The sequence below is a fragment of the Pieris brassicae genome, chromosome 5 (assembly GCF_905147105.1).
Source record: "Pieris brassicae chromosome 5, ilPieBrab1.1, whole genome shotgun sequence".
Taxonomy (NCBI): Eukaryota; Metazoa; Arthropoda; class Insecta; order Lepidoptera; family Pieridae; genus Pieris; species Pieris brassicae.
Window position 1 is genome coordinate 8,929,627 of NC_059669.1, and position 10,738 is coordinate 8,940,364.

Consider the following 10,738-nt stretch of genomic DNA (forward strand, 5'->3'; position numbering starts at 1 on the left):
TTTTTAAGTAGTAGTAGTAGTAGTAAGTAGTAGTTGCTGAGCCTCCTGTGCCTGACACACGCCGACTTTTTGGGTCTAAGGCAAGCCGGTTTCCTCACTATGTTTTCCTTCACAGTTCGATCGAATGTTAAATGCGCACAGAGAAAGAAAGTCCATTGGTGCACAGCCGGGGATCGAATCTACGACCTCAGGGATGAGAGTCGCAAGCTGAAGCCACTAGGTTAACACTGCTCGCTCAGCGACCTCAGTATTCAGTATTGTATACTCCTGTGTCGACTGCGGTACTTTCCTTTCAAGCTTTAACTAATTCAAAAAAATCGTAGCATTTTAGTCTTTAAATAATCTATAATGTCTGACAAGAACTTAAGTAATTCAATAAATCTCCGGCTAACAAATGAATTATCGTTAATATTTTAATGTTATCACGAGACTAGCTTTTGTTAATCTAAATTCGAGTGTCCAATAGTTATTATATATTAGTACCGAGAGTACTCGTATGACTGATATTTAAAAACGACCTCTGTGAAGCTCTTGTTTTAAGTAAATGCGTTAATAAATTAGGATAAATAGTTCAATTCATGTAGATAGATTTAAATGACGCATACCACTTTCAATGAAATGATTAAAAAAATGTTACCAGATGTATAAATAAGATAATTTATATCGCATTTTACCCGTGTATTAAATATATTTTAACCAGAAATAGGAGAGAATACATCCCGTCACCCCAAATGGGCGTTTTCATGAATCGTTTTCTTGGTAAGTAGGACGTGACCGTTGTCTTGCAATGCTTTTCTTGACCGTTTGAGCATGCTACTTCACATAGTAGCATCATGAGATTTTCACAACTCAGCATACTGCACGCAGGCACGCAGTGTATAGACTATTATTGCCCTATCAATTATTTATTTATCGTAGTTCTTGTAATTGTATGAAATTAATTAGTGGAAGTCACATTTTTCTGTTTTATGAGTTAAACCTAGTATAGTTGGTACATTTATTATTATATAATACCTTACCTATAATTAACATTAACTGATTATGTATATCACTTTTTTATTAATATACATTTATATTGCGTCTGTCATAGGTATATTTATTATATTTTACATACAATTTTTATTAAAAAAACCTAACTGTTTTGTGATCGCGTAGTATAAAACTTAACGTATTTTTGTATGTAAAATTTGCTGGTTATTCGTAATATTAAATAACGGTCATATAACAAGAGAGCTTGTTTACATAGCAAATAATGAAAGAATATGAATAATTTCGCTTCAGGTAAGTTACTTATATACTAATAGATTTTTATAAATAGTTATCTTGAAAAGTTGTCCCATCTGCTTTCAATTACACAGAATGTTAAACTAATATTTTATAAGACAACATTTCTGAAAATATTTGAATTACGAACTCCAATGTTAAAAATTATAACTTTAGACATAATTAATAAAACAAACGAATGTTTTACAAAATTCATTCCGATACAGATCAAAGGTCAATTCCAAGAAATTTGTCACCAAGGAGATTCTATTGTTAATAATAAACTAAATTTAAAAAATATTCCTATATCTTTAATTAGCTATTATCTGTGGAAGTAGTTTTATCGATTGAACCTCAAATATTCAATCGATGGCAAGTACAAGGTAATTTGGTAACATTACTCTTGGCCTTGGATCGACAACATAAATAATTTATAGCCGATTGTTAGTAAAATTCAAGGCCTTCAATTTTCTTTAACAATTTCCGGATCTTCGTGACTTCGAACATTTTAAAAATTCATATCGATTTACATATTGTATCCCCTTAAAAATGCAATCTTTGCCTGAAGTCGAAACGCTGCTACGTTGAGTTTCGGTCTAGATATGACTAAATCTAATCCAATTTAACCCCAAGGAGACACAAATTTTCGCTTTTATCGCTAATTTAAATTCACTGCCAGTTCTCACATCAAGGGCGCAGAACGGAAGAGGAGAACTGGCAATAAACTCTCCGCCACTATTTTTACTCGCCAAGTTTTTTTTGTTTTACACAACCTTTGTAAGGAGCCATTACACCATGTTCCACATGCCATCTTAAGTAATTAATAATAATAAAATAAAAACAAAGATTTGTCCCAGGTTGTCAAAGATCCTCTATCAGCAGGAGGCATGGTGAAATAGGAGCACACACTTACTCCATTCCCACTCCCCTTACAGCCACTGCTATCCACTGAATTATTACTGAACCAATTCGACTTAGTACCTTGATCAGCCTTCTCTGCCTGACACACCAATTTCAAGTTCAAGGTATTCCTTGACCCAATAAGCAGGTATGCATAAAATATCCAATTGGATATTCAAACGCACGACCAGGATTTAAAGTTTTTAAAGATGTTTTTTTTCTCATGGATTGGCGGGACTTAAAATGAAATTGTATAGGTCTTATGGTTTCTAAAACTAACCAAACTTATTGCCTCGTTTTTAAAGTTTTACTGCTATTATATATACAAGATAGTAGTAGACTAGTGGCTAGGCGTGTCTGCCTTGAATTTTTAAAGACCGACCTTCAAACAATAGTTATAATCACCATGGCATAGTAGACTAGTAATAAATACTAAACAAATGCCTAAATGCTAAACTACGGATATTATTAAATATTATCGATTTCATTAATGCATAGTTTGTTTGTCAGGGTGGCTCAGCCTGGCCGTGATATAATTACAGTAAAACTTTTAAAACGAGGCAATAAATTTGGTTAGTTCTAGAAACCATAAGTCCTATACAATTCCTCTTTAAGTTCCGCCAGTCCGTGGGAAAAAATCATTATATTACCATTATTGTTCCCATAATACGCTATGTCTGTCGCTAAATACAGTTCTACACCATAAAAAAACAAAAATTCTAACGTCCGGCACCGTCTCCAGAATCTAATAAAGCGTGTGAGTTATAATAATGTTCTTTAACTAAATTACTTACAAACATGGCGGCTGACAATATAAAACAAAAGACGAATGGCGAGTTTCGCTTCATTGTGACAGCTTACCTTAAAACGGATGTGCCATGTGATTAGAATAGAGATCCGGTTGACAAATCACATTGAAACGACGCCATAGTTTTTTTCAAGATGGCGATGTATGTGATAAATCTTAAGAAAGATCATGTTGTTAGAATAGGAACGAAAAAAACATTTTATTTAGAAGCACATCGAACAAACTGCACTTTTATTACATTTCAAGAACATGTAGTCTCCTAATGGACGCAACAGATGGTGGAGACCATTAGGGCTTGATATTATTAGCTTTGCACACATAGTCTCAATAGCTTGTTCGTCTTGGCTTCTGTTATTTAATGAGTTTTATGTAGTTACAAAAAGAACGTAACGTAAGATAAAAAGGGAAATAGTTTCAATAATAATAAATATATTTCAAAAGTGCATGCATATCTTTTAATTGATGTATCATAGACGTGAATAAGCAAGATCAAATTGAATGTGTAGGCCATCAATCTTTAGCGAAACTTTCTCTCACTGACTAAATGTTGCCACGAAACGAAAAAGATGTAGTTATCAAATCACACGAAGAACTTTTGATTATATTCGTTCGTCGTTAAATATTCCCGCAAAAACGAATTAATGAAAGATCGGCATAAAAGATAGAGCTTCTATCCATGTGCATATTCAGAAAACATAGCCACTGTCAAAGGAGCTTCTGAGTGTTATACATAAAGCAAAAAAAAATAATTAATATTAAACAACAACTACCAAAACATTGCTTTATTAAAAATTACATAAGCTTGTAGAAGTTGATATATTGACAGCATATTATTATAATTTCTAGCCGTAGAGCTGGCCAATCCTACTCGATAGAGATAAAATTTTATAAAAATGATATAAAAATATTTCAACCGGAAGAATTTTAATGGAAATTGTCTACTATGTTACAAAGGAATTAACTTTTCCAATAAATGTCAAAATTGACATGCTACAATTACACGCTTTTCACCCACTTAAATATTCTCGGAAAGTCCCAACAATTTTTCTTCCGAAAAGGTCACGAATTCACTAAAACATAAAAATTTATGACTCTGAATTGCTTTGAATGATTTTAGTTTTAAATATAAAAAATTTACATACATAAGAATTTTTGTAAATACTAGAAATACTTTTATAAAAATATTACATGGGCACATCGTTTACGATCATCATTTAATATTTCGATGTACTGAAAGTATAAAACCAATTTTGCTTGCCTTTCTACAGATTATAGAAGGCAACGGATGGCCTTTCCTCAAAAAGACCTAAGCTATTCCTTCAACGTTTTTCTTTATTGTTTGGGATAATAAGTAATAATATGTTTTCACGATGTGTCGAGACGTGAATGATGGCCCGTAGATGGAACAGACTATGGAACTAAACCTACACTCCTAGTGTAGGTTTAGCACAGGCACAAGCAACTTGAAATATTTTATAAAATTTTCTCAAATAAATATTTATATCAAAAAAACATTTATGCGATACAAAGTGGTTGTGGTGGTTTAAAAAGAACCTTGAATGTATCACAAGATTCTCAATCAAACTGACGTTACTATGACCAAAGAGTATAAATGGTGTGTGCATAATAAATTACTCGTTTGGACAATTAACAGACGAGCCAAGAGTGACTTGACATATAACATTTCCTGGATTAAACCTAACTTTTGCTTTCAATCTACAGCAGTTAACTGGAACAAAGAACTATGAGTTACTATTTCAGATCTGATCCTTGGATTTCTGTATCTGTTTCAAGATTATTTATTAAATAGGCAAGTAGGTGATCAGCCTCCTGTACCTGATACACGCCGTCGACTTTTTAGCCTAAGGCAAGACAGTTTCCTCACGATGTTTTCCTTCACTGTTCGAGCGAATGTTAAATGCGCACACAGATCATTGGTGCACGACCACAGGGATGTGAGTCTTATGTTGAAGCCCCTAAGTCAAAACTGCACAGCCTAATTGTATAAAAAACAAATATATTCTTTAGAAATGGGCTAACAAAGCCAATTTAAAGCAATTTTCCACAAACGGTGATGTTATATGGAGCTGACACACCGACAAAAGAAAATACATATAATTAATTTTTTGTCTATATTTTTATTTAGACTCTATGGAAATCCGGAATAACCTATGAAAGTATCTACCATAATCTAATATTTTTTCTTATTTGTTGTTTATTATATTTTGTTTAGTCATTGTTTTAATTGAAAGTTCCATTGAAATTTATTTAAAATGTATAACTGTATACATTCAAGACTAATGCACCATTTTCTCATTCCAGTGTAATCCTTGCAGTAATCCGAGTTTCTACCGAAATCACCTTGGCTACTTCAAAAAGACCGCATCAGTTGTACTTGGTCGCATTTACCGCAGTAATTTATAGCACTTAGAACAAACTATTAATTAATAATGCATTCCTGCTATTCAAAGATGTCTCTTGTGTTTAACAAAGTTTCGTACAGACCATTAGCAACCTCTCAAGCTAGTTGTGAAAAGCTCTTACATTCAATTAGTATAATAATCAAATAATAAGATTCATAATGATGGCACGCGTGCGTGTTTACTGACTTTTCATTTAGCGTTTACAGTATTCAAAATAATAAAGTATTATGTTTACTTGTGGTGGTTGGCGACAGACTGTCATGTGAAGTTGACAGATAACGAGTAACCTTGTCAAATTACAGTTATTGACTGTAATGTACTTGACATTAACATTTTAGAAATGGGCAAACGAAAAAAGTAAACTTTAGTTTCTGTCAACTGTGGATTGTTTTGGGTTTGAGTATGTATTTACTTTTTTTTAATTTTACAACTTACAGGGTTTGTAAATTAGCTCTAAGAATAGGAAATATAAATAAATAGTTTTTAATATTAAGTACTATAATTTAAACTATCAATTAATTGAATGTTCAACATTGAATACTTCTTAGAAAAAGAATTGTTTCATAAAAATGTGTTAAATTACTATTCCAAGATACATTTATAGTCACCAGCGCTAGAACCCAGACCTTTGCATATGTAATTCAATCTTCTAGAGGTATTCATATTGAATGAGGTACATTGAACTACGTATAGCTGAAACAAAGCGAACATGCACGTACTAAGATTACTTTGCAAAGCATACAAATTAGACTTGCAACGAATGGTATACTCGACCAAAAGCCAAATACTGAATATCCGGCGGGCTAGAAAAAGCAAAAAAATTGGTTCGATTATTTTAATTTCGGTAGCAATATTGAGAATTAATTACAATTATTTAAATTAATAAATATTTAAAAAAATAAATTTACAATATTTTATTGTATTTAGTAGTTTTGCCAAATCGATATAGTTCAAAGAAATAATCAAACAATTTTTTTGCTTTTTTTTTAGCCCGCCGAATATGTAGTATTCGGCGTACGGCCGAGTATACTATTAGTACATGATAAATAATTAACATGATTAAATCAAAAGGAGGGCAACTGGCGGCCTTATCGCTTTCGAGCGATCTCTTCCAGCCAACCACTATTATATATACCACTATATTTGGGCAATAAATCAAATTTTTATTATTTAAAAGTATATTAGTAGTACTGAGCATGCAACTCAAAACCTAAGCACGTAATTTCGAACCTTTCCATATATGTTCGCTTGCTCATACGGTGATTATTTCCTAACCATATGGCCAAAGAGGTGGTTTATGTTTAACACCCAAACATCGACGGCGTGTGTCGGACAGAGTTTGTCAACTACTTGCGCATTACGCGGCCAAAACTTCTAGAATGTTCAAAGCTGATATGTAGATGTGTGTAATGGATATTAAGAATATGCATAGCGGTAAATAACCTGCATCTTGACAACACCCCACATACAAATCATCACAAAACACAGCCGAATCAGGTACTAGTTTAATAATTTTTATAGATTTTTCCTTTCTAAGTTTCGTAAATGGTTGAGCCTTTTTGTATGTAACTATATTATGTATAATATATTTGGCCATATCTTAAGAATAATTGTTTTTTTGTAAACTTGAAAATATAGCATAATAGATGTTTATTTCCCTACTACCACTTATTCTATAATATTCTTAAAATAACAACTGATACCTTTGTACAACAACTACATATTCGGTTTTGTATTGTAATGTATTTAAAATAAATAATTTTAAGTTTTCCGACGTTTCGCGTGCTTTACAGCGTGGTCACGGTGAACCGTGTATACATAGGTTCAATCCATTGAAAATGTGTTAAAGTTATGTTAATATGTATATTGTATAATTAAAAACGTCGATACATAAATTGTTTATACTGGGTGAAAATTTCCCGACAGTCTCGTCTATTATCACTAAATAGTCGAGAGAAAAAATATTCACACTTTGTATAGCCATCGTAACATTAATTAGATTTCCGCTGCCAAGTATTTCTAAAAATTAACGACGTTAAAAGACTTTTACGCGCAATTCCAACCCAATTTGAAATTAAACGCAAACATTGTGTTCTTAATTGGTCTTTGCATAACTATTTCTTTTATGGCTTTATTTAACTAGCTTTCGCTCCTGATTCTCACCTGCCCTTTACACGTCCTAGACATGATGAAGAAAGTGGTCATGTGATCACCTAGTGGACTTTATAGAAATAATGATTTCCGAACGGAACTCCTACAAGCAAGAAAACTAATGATGTCATTTTTGATAATTTGAGACCAAATGAGAGCATGCATGATGCTTATTGGATAACATTTTCGTATGTGCACAATTAGCACTGCGTACGCGCAAAAATATCACGGCGAAATGATGGAGATGGATGGGACTTCATCAATGAAGACATCATGACCTACCTGCCTATAATACAAATTTACTTAACTATTTTTATGAATTTCATTCTTCGATTTTGAAAATATTTTGTCATCTTTATTAAAAATTGTAGCATGTCTACGTCGTAGACCCCTTCGTGCGTCGTAAAGATTTACTATGTACGTGTTAATAATAATATTAAATCAGATTAACTTATATATAACACAGTGAAACAAATACTTAATCAATACAATTACAATTGAATAAAAGCAATACAATTTCATAGCCAAAATGTTCAAACCTATTTCAATAAAATGGCGAAACGTGAAAAAGAGTGTTGATTTTTCAGTTGCAAACTTGTTTGTAGAGGTCCGTATTTTTGTTTACCTTGCATACAGTTCATTAGACTATAATAAATATTGTTCAGAACTTCGAGATATTTGAATGCGTGTCAGAATGCACTCAAATTTTGACATGAATGTAAATAAATAATCACATTTTTAGATTAGATTTCTCTTAGATTATATTCTTTATATTATTAATTATGTGTTTAGTGATGTTTTATTTAATTTGTTTGTTAACCTGTGGAAAACACGCTAGTTTTTGGGTTGTCATTTAAATTTTAATTTAAAGATTTTTTTGTAAGAACTTTTTGGATTATAAAATAAATAGAATAAAGGGATTGCTTTTATATAAAATAACAAAAATTAATACTGCAGCAACACGTGAGTTTCATTTATCATATATATTAAAACTAGCTATTATTGAATTTGGGCTGATATTGCTTAAACTTCGTAGAGTAAACCAGCGGCGCTACCTTTTTGGTTTAGGGTTGCGCGCTGCGAGCCATCTGTTTCCTGGCCCTCATCAAGGGATAAATTGATGATGATTTTTAATTAATGACGAAAGATGTGAGTGTGTGTTCTATCATCCGAAAATGTATTAATATAATATATACCAAAACATTACCAAACATAAAGAGGGACAAGATTAGTAAATTCCTCAAAAAATTGAGCAGAATCAATATTCATTAATGCAATCATTAACTGACGTCGTGGCAATAGGCATTATGGCAACATTTCAACAGAGTAATCGAAACATGAAAACATTTCTGTCAAGTCAAGCAATAAATTCGCTGATAAAAAATATATTTAAATGAACGCTAAGTATAAGGATATGACATGGTCTTACAGATTAAATAATTCACAGACTATTATTTGAATTCAGAATATACAAATGAGGTTTCATTAATGTAGTTTTATTTATAATACTTGTTAAACGAGTTTAAATTCACCATTCCATTTGATATCTAAATAATAAAAACTAAAATTCCATTCACTATTCAAATGGGGAAAGGAAAATACGTAATGTAGTGAATAATTCGGTTGTGCAAACGGTTCCACATGAGGTCACCAAATTGTCCGGGGTGTTGGCTCGTCTGCCTACAATATTTCAATTTTATGCCTTTAGTTTGGTTGTTAGAAGGCCTTTTTCTATTAGGTTCAGTTCTAAAAGTATGAAGATCTTTTGGAATACGGCTGTACTATGGCCTAGAATATACATAACACACGAATGTAAAACGCAAAAGTCGCATTTCATTTTATTGCGATTGGCCTGCATCTCTAGACCAATCACAGCCACTCGACACGATCTTATTGGATTGATAGAAAGACACTCGCTATCGTTTTGTTTTTCATGAGAATTCAGCACCCCATCACGATCTCTGTTTACGTAAAGTGAAAAACATATCCAGGGAGTACCTTTGTATTAGTTTTCTTAATCCACAAAATAACCAAAATAACAGAGGCTAAAAATATAAGATATTTTAACCCTTATACTATTGCGGACCATGTTTGAATTCAAAATAGGAATGTTCTAAATTTAAAACGATCGAAAAATATCATTTCTGATTTAAGTATTGATAATTCCATTAAAAATAGTTGCAGTGAACTTATAGAATCCCATCAAAAAGGTAAATGTCGTTTAAATTAGTTTTAAATAAAGCAATAACACAACTATCATCGCTCTCAAGACCATAATTCCTTTTTGTTCGCGAAAGTCCTAATTAATTTCCTTGTCAAAGCAATAAATCTTATGAAGGAAGACTCAGGTTTCCGTTGTTATAACGATGTTAGCATTAATTTCTATTAATACAAATGAGTGTTTGTAACTTTAAAGTTTTTTTTTAAATATCAATTGCAGCTATTGTAAAAAAAATAGCAGTCAAGAGACGCCTGCCAGTTATGAACCATCCAAATTACGGTTAATAAAATAATATATTACAACAGGAACTAAATATTGCATAATGAGAAACTCAACATTACCAATTCCAGAAAATGATGACTGTTTGTTTAATAAATGTTTATGTTAAGTTTTGTATTTGATAAATAAAAACTTTGGTCACGGTGACTGAAGACAAAAGGTGTTGAATGTCAAAAAGTATCACAGCTGTAGAGAAAGTTATACTATCTGTATTTATTTCCCCGGAGTTTATATCGACTAAAAGATAACGGGTTTTTGCAGAAATGACTCACGGTGTCCTCTATTTTCGCGGATTGAAAATTTAAAATTATGTAAAATTATTATAAGTTTATAATAATACATAGTTTCAATTCGTTAAAAAAGTTTTTCTTTAAATGTGTATAAGTTATGTAAATTAAAGACAATACTATGATAAATATACAATTCAAACAAATTTAAAAAGTTTGATCCCGGTGGGAAGATACCTTCGCTGTATTGATACTTATTCGAGCGAGGAGAGCACCTATCTGATCACTGGTACTATGTACCAGGTCCCAACCTAACTTTTTAATTAGCGGTTGTGAACCCCACGACCCGACAGTATCTACTCCAATGGGAACAATATCAAAGTTAGAGAAAAGAGTCTAATTTATTTTAATTACATTCAGATATTTTAAAAAATATTTCAAATTGCGGAAACCTTAAAACAGTATC